This window comes from Octopus bimaculoides, chromosome 13 (genome assembly GCF_001194135.2).
Source record: "Octopus bimaculoides isolate UCB-OBI-ISO-001 chromosome 13, ASM119413v2, whole genome shotgun sequence".
Lineage (NCBI taxonomy): Eukaryota > Metazoa > Mollusca > Cephalopoda > Octopoda > Octopodidae > Octopus > Octopus bimaculoides.
This window is the reverse complement of record NC_068993.1, coordinates 46,002,086-46,010,101: the sequence shown is the minus strand read 5'-3', so window position 1 is coordinate 46,010,101 and position 8,016 is coordinate 46,002,086. Positions and strand designations below refer to the sequence as shown.

Below are 8,016 nucleotides of genomic sequence, written 5' to 3'. Positions count from 1 at the left end.
TATATATATTTATATATATATATATATATATATAAATTCAAATTACGACAAACGTAAATAAACAAACGAAGTTTGCTTTTAGAAGAGTTGAGATGTCTTAGAAAGTTAAAGTGATTTTAAATTTTCAATCGCATGATAATGCTAATTCTCTGCCTAACAATTATTATTTGCCATGAGTGTATGATAACAAAATTATAGCGGTGGTGATCGATCCCGGTAACACAGCCAAAAAATATGAGTTTTACAGCCTGCAGTGCAATTCTTTTTACACATCTGTGCAATTGATCTAAGAGAAGATAACATTGAAATACGGTACTCGTATAATGCATTTAATATTTGACGCGTGTTTTTCAATTATATAAATGTTTTTAAATGCCATAAGATATAGAAGTCCATACAGTTTATGACTTGATCCCATGTCTCCACTATTTGATAGAATTTTTTTACCAAATACAAGTATTTTCAAAAAGATTCAAACTGCAGAAAAAATATATAGATAAACATAAACATCCGTAGACTAAAGAAGTTCTTTGATTATTTGCAAATTACGCTGCAAGCTCCCTGCAGAATGAACAATGAAATTATCTATCGATATATTAAATGAATTGTATATTAAAATAATTTCTAGATATAGGCGCATGAGTCGCTGTGTGGTAAAAGGCTTGCTTCCCAACCACATGTTTCTGGATTCCGGATTCAGTCCCACTGCACGGCATTTTAGGAAAGTAACTTCTACTATAGCCTAGGACAGACCTAACCCTCGTGAATGGATTTGGAAAACTAACAAAAGGACGCTCGTGCGTTTATGTGTGCGCGCGTGCGTTTGTAGCCCATCGCCGTTTGACAACCGCTGTTGATGTGTTTATGTCCCTGTTACTGAGTAGTTTGGCAAAAAGACCGATAAAATATGTACCAGAAAATTAAAAAACAATTTACTGGGGTCGATTCATTCGACTAAAATTCTTCAAGGCGGTGCCCAGCATGACCACAGCCTAGTGACTGAAGCAAATGAAAGACGAACAGGATATATTAATTCATGAATAAAGAAGGACTCAAGTAATTATAATTAACACAGTAACTGTCTTACCATATTAGCATAGTATTAAATCGAATTGTAAAAATATTCATGCTGATAATTTATATAATAAAAAATCTTATCAGCCACATAATCCAACAGGTTTATCTGCGAATATATTTCTTGTACATTTGTAAACTATTTGACATGAATATAAAAGATGCAGTGATGAAATGTATTAAAACGGCAGCTCTAAATTTTATCCGGATAATGCTGGTATAATACAAATAAAACTATGAAAGAGTAATTCAAGTAGAGACTAGTTTAATTGATTTTTATAATGTAGGAAAAAACATTATCTGCTGAGTTTTGTATTTGTATTGTTGTATGTTACGAATGGAGTAAAATAAATGGACGTATTAAGTTAAACAAGGAAATAAAGCTAAAGGTAAATTTGAAAACGCGTGCGCACTTAAGAACACATACACACAAGCAGACGTGAATGTGAGTGCACTTACGCTTAATGACTGACACATATGCACGCACCTACGCACGTACACACACAAACACACATACGCACACGTATGCATGCATACATACATACATACATACATACAAACATACACAGATACATGCATACATATACACACACATATATATATATATATATATATATATATATATATATATATATATATATATATATATATATATATATATATATTTGCCAATATTCATACACACACACACACACACATATATATATATATGCATATACACATACATATATATAAATACATATATATATATATGTGTGTGTGTGTGTGTGTGTATGTATGTAGATAGATAGATAGATAGATAGATAGATAGATAGATAGATAGATAGATAGATAGATAGATAGATAGATAGATAAAATATCAATAGCTATATATAAGAAATGATAAATGAAAAATTTGCTTGTGTACGTGTACTTTTGCTCTGTTGAGAAATATATTTGTATGTGTGTTGTCTTTGAGAGTGAAAGAGAGATAGAGAGATTGAGAAAGATATGGAGAGGGATAAAGGAGGACAGTGACAACGGATGCAACTAAATAAACAGAAACAAAAGTTAAACAATTCAAAATAACATATTGACTTAATGTATTCAATAGGAAAAATAACAATAAACTGGTAATTTTTCTTTTGTATTTGTAAGGTAAATTTTTTATGCACGTTCGTAATAAGCAAGAAAAACATAATTACACGATCTAATTGGAATTTAGCAAAATAATTACTCCCATGATGCTGACAATATAATTTCAAAGCCAGGCAGGTGCGCGAATTGAAAATTTCACGGTTTTATTGTTATGAAAGTTTCGTTTACTGAGCTTTTAATTTGGTTTTGAAAGTATAATAATAAAATCAGTTCATTTAGATGTATAAGTATATATATGTATATATGTCTGTGTGTGTGAGTGTGTGTGTGTATGTTTGTGTGTGTGTGTATACGCGTCTCTTTCTCTTTTATTTTTACATTAATTCCTATGATTTGCGTATTAATGGTGTTTTATGAATTATATTTTTTCTTTGGTTTGTTCCAGTTCAAATGGAAAGCTTATCAGTAACAAAAATAAACAAGAAGAAAGACATATGAATGTATATACATAATAAAGGAGGCTATATCAGCGAATGTATTATTACCATTATCAAAAAGGCTTAAGAAGTGCATGGTTAATGGTTAGGAGGACGCTCGCATATTCGCATGACCGTGGTTTCGATTCCTGGAACAGGCGTAGAGTTTTTGAGTAGAACACGTCATTTCATGTTTTCCACTCCATTCAGCCGGTAAAATTGAGTATATATGTCCTGCGACGGACATACACACACACACACACACATACACACACACACACACACACACCCACACACACACACACACGCACACCACACACACACATACACACACACACACACATATATATATAGAGAGAGAGAGACAGACAGACAGACAGAAAATGAAAGGCAAACGAAAATATACTTTCATACACACACGTGTGTGTGTGTGTGTGTGTGTGTGTGTGTGTGTGTGTGTGTGTGTGTGTGTGTGTGTGTGAAGGTATATTTCACACAGGTATAGGAACTAAAGATTTAAAAAAAACAGAGAATGAAATAAAATATGGGTTTGGAACACATCATCGGTCTAATTAAAACCAATGAAATACAATTTTACCTATTTATGAATATTCATTTGTTTGTTGAATTCACTTGTTTTCAATCTTAATATTGACAATTACGAAATCAAGCTACGTCGCACTTTTTCTGTAAAAATGATTCTCAGACAAAACTCCCCTGATTCATGTTCGTTAAATATACATAGTCGTCAATACGCCTACACAAAGACGCCTGTACGCCTACACATACACGTGAATAGATGTGCGCCCGAGATGTTAGCTTATTCAATATATTTGTTTCAAATTTTGTTCTATCTGGTGCTAAGTATTTTCTCAGTTATAAATGGCGACAGTAACATTTGAGGAAGTGTCTACATTTCAATTGTAAAGGTTGTTCATGATGTGTATACTTGATGACTTTAATGTCGTAGGTCGAACTGTTGATGATATTTAGTAACTCCAAAAAGGATATTACTCTTCTTAAGTGGTCGCTAAAGTGGTTTCGCAACAACTATTTCCTGGTGCAAGTTGAATATTTTGCCATTTTTAGCTGTACGTACTTTTCTGGAAAATATTTGTCTACAATTCGTCACCAACTGTTGTCTTGAAATAGCACTGAAATCTATCGCGGTTCACAGAATTAGGTACTAGGACGATTAGGAGATTTAGATAATGCTAATCCGGTAACACTAAGACAGTGCTTCTCGACCATTTTTTAACGTTGATTCTTGATTTACTCGGATGGACCCACCGAACCATTCCCCGTTTACAAAAAATTACAGAAATTTCCGAACCGTTTACTTGTTTTTGTTTTTAACGTGAAACAATACATATAAGTATTTTGACTAAAGAAGAAAAGAACATACTAAAAAGCACGGGCTCAAATCTTCTGTGAAGTTTAGCTGATATATATCTTTCTATCAATACAACTCGATTCTCCAGACTGAGTGTTACACACGTACCCACAAACATGTGCGCAAATGTATGCACGTCCTTTATCTTTTATCTTTTAAATATTTCATTCAATGGACGGCCGCCATAGTGGGACAACGCATTGAAGAGCCTTAATCGAACGAATCGACCACAGTACTTCGTGTTACTTATTCTAACGGTCTCATTTGCTAAGCGATTAAGTTAGGATATTGGCCCAATGCTGCAGTATAAGACACCTCTAACCAGCTCCCAGAAATAAAATCTGTAGATATAACTGTAAAGATATGCGAACCTTGACTCAAATAGGCCATAAAAAATATTTTGGTAGTGTTATTAAAATTCCAGGGATGGATCTTTGTTTTTGCGTCTCAAATTTTTGTTGTAAATAACCCAAAAAGTAACATATACACACTACTTTGCAATTGATATCTAAATTTCAGTGAAAGAGCTTTATATGTCTGTGCGCGCAATCTGCTCTTTCTCTATTGGTAAGAAATTAAAACAGAAAAGAAAAAGAAAAGAAAATACACGTTTTAAATACACATATATACCGATATATATATATGCACGTATACCAATATATATATATATATATATCTGTGTATATATATATATATATATATATATATATATATATATATATATATATATATATATATATATATATACACACACACACATATATATATATATATATATATATATATATATACGTGTATATATATAGAAATATAGATAGGTAAATAAATCAATGGATAGATAGATAGATAAATAGATAGATAGATAGATAGATAGATAGATAGATAGATAGATAGATAGATAGATAGATAGATAGATAGATAGACAGACACATGCATATGTAATATTTATTACACACATGCCATCTTTTGAGATTGTGCTCATTTTTTCTTCTTTATGTATATATATATGTAACCGACTTTGTTTTTTTTAGCAACATGATGTACACAACTACACGTTAGGTAGAACAAACATATGCACAGAAAATATTTGTTATTAATATTTCAGGAATTCCCGAGAGATATTTATAATAATACAAAGCCTAAAATAATTGTGTAACTGAATGTTACATATTTCTTATAGAAACAAGAAAATTCTTTCATACTAATAATTGATAAATTAACGATTAAGATGTGATTCATATTTCAACAACGTGGTGCTATCTTTTCAATTACTTTAACGGAATCTTAAGACACATTTTAGAATATTCTAAATATTTTAGAGTATAGCACAACAAAATGTCTTTGTCTTGTAATTTTTCAGATCGTAGTAACATTTTCTTTTTCGTCATACATCTAACAAGATAAATACCCCAAACAATATGCGTGCTAAAATCATAGCTGCGTGATATTTATAAGAATAATGGTGGTAATAATAATGATAATAATAATAATAATAATAATAATAATAATAATAATAATAATAATAATAATTCTACGCAAAACACTTTCAATACAGTAAACATAAGAGCACCACAGCAAACCACAGCACATACCCAAGGCGCACAGAGCTGCGCTCGGTAGTGAAGTGAAAGCACGTTATAAAAATAAAACTACTGAATAATAATAATAATAACAATAACATTAATAATAATAATAATAATAATAATAATAATAATAACAATACCATTAATAATAATAATAATAATAATAATAATAATAATAATAATAATAATAATAATAATAATAATAAGAGACAACACGAAGAGCGCGAAGCGATTGCAGTAGATATTTTATCGGTAGAACGTTATATCGATAGCTAGCCTATCTTTGTCGAGTTCAAAATAGAAAGTGATATATAATAATTCATAATTATAGAAATTCACAAGCAAAATATGAACAAGGGCCACTAGCATCCCCACGTTAGTGGAAAGAAATCATCAGTCTTTAGATTTCAAGTTTATAACTGGCAACAAGAAAAATGAAGAAGAAAAAAAGAAAGCAAATAAAAGAAAAGAAAAGGAAAAAGAAAAACAATATTTATTCAAACGGTCTTGTGTAAACATAATAAAATTGTCATGTCATTTTATTCATTCCTCTCGGGTGTGATGTTAATAACGTGCAAACATTTCTCCTCAAGTATTTTGAGTACTGAAAGTGAAGTAGATTCAGAATATTTTCTGAGAGTGTGCACTCTGAAGTCTTTTTCAAAATTGCAGCCGTTTCGGCAAGTTCTGTCGAACTACTGTCATTGTGCCTGACTAAAATGTATAAAATGTATATATATATATATCTGTGACTATTGAATCTTTTGTCTTATTGTTCTGTTGTACAACCAACGTCAAGTTGGTTCGTGCATTCAGCTACGTACACCAAAGTGGGAATCTTTACACGTCCCACATTCGTGTAAATCATAACATTTCCGTTATGATTCCTACTGGAATTCACTTGGCTCATGTTGTTGCACAATGAACAGGGATTACCTCTCTTGCGGTTAGATTTCTTGGAGTCAGAAGTAGGGGTTAATAGTTCTCTTATATACGGACATGGCTCAAAATGGTTGGTTTTACTCGGACCTTGAATTACTCTGCGAAATGTTAACATACATGTATCTGTACGTGTGTGGGAGTGCGTAGGAGTGTGTCAGAGCGTGTGTGTGCGTGCGTGTGTGTGCAAAAACCAGCACATGTATGTAAACATCATATATAAGATCTTAGAAATATCTGATATGTATTCAGGTTCTTTAATAATAACATATTTTTTCTTGATTAAAATACTTTTTGTTTTCTCAAATTTTGTTTCATATTAATTTTCACTAAATCTAGATAAAATCAACAGTAGATATATATATACACTCACACACATATATATACATATATACACACACATTATATATATATATATATATATATATATATATATATATATATATATATATATATATATAAGCACCTTTAAATATGTGCATCTCTGTGTATGTGTTTTGTGGTGTACGCGTGAAAATAAACACGCACACATAATTTGAAATGTGTATGCTCGAGAACGGTACACAGCAGATACATGTAGATATATGCACTGACATAAACAGAAGAGCAAGACATTTATTTTTACTATGGCTTCTATTTACTCATCGAGGTTAAACGTTTGTTTATGAAACCTAAGAGTATAAATAAATTTACACCATATATATAGCATGTCGCTATCTGTATTTTTGTATAAGTTTTATATTTATAGCTGTGTTCTATAACATACGTTGTATTTATGTACTTGTCATATTTACATATAAAATATACATTTTTCGTGTGATTACTTTGACTTTCTCCTTGATAAATATTTCTTTTTTTATATAAATTAAATTCTTCATAAAACTTGCGAGACTGATTTAATATTTAATTCGATAAAGTTTATGAATAATTAAATTTTTTCTGTATTATATTATCTTATATATTATATAAAACTATTATCTAAAACTCATGTTTTATGTTGTATACTAGTACATGACCCGACATGTTTTCTTCACGGAATAAGCTATATTGGCGTTCACTAAAATGTCGGTATAGAGACAAGCAAATTCTAAGTATGTATAAGAAAGTAAAAATAGTGTTTCTTTAAAAGAATCGTTTAAAAGAACAAAACACATACTAGTAACAAGAACACAAGGAAACAAAAAAACAGCTGAGCCATAAATCATACTGATTCATAGCGACGGTTTCCCGGATTCTCGAATATATATGCCCTGCAGAACTGTACGCAGGCCAGTCGCAGTAATACTAATTTTCGCCATCTGAGTGATATGGGGTAACGTGAATGTGATTTCCTCAAGAATAAAACGCATCGCCCGGTCTACAGATGGAGACCAAAATCATACGATTTTCAAACACTAAGCTTGGTACATCCACTTCTATGCTTTTGTACATACACACACACAGATATATATATATATATATATATATATATATA

At 31.0% G+C, this 8,016-nt stretch overlaps 1 protein-coding gene across 1 annotated transcript in view; it reads right to left on the bottom strand.

Annotated features, from left to right (window-relative positions):
- Positions 1-8,016, bottom strand: part of LOC106869702 (uncharacterized) — an 875,881-nt gene that overhangs the window by 441,913 nt on the left and 425,952 nt on the right. The gene's annotated exons all lie outside the window — the stretch shown is intronic.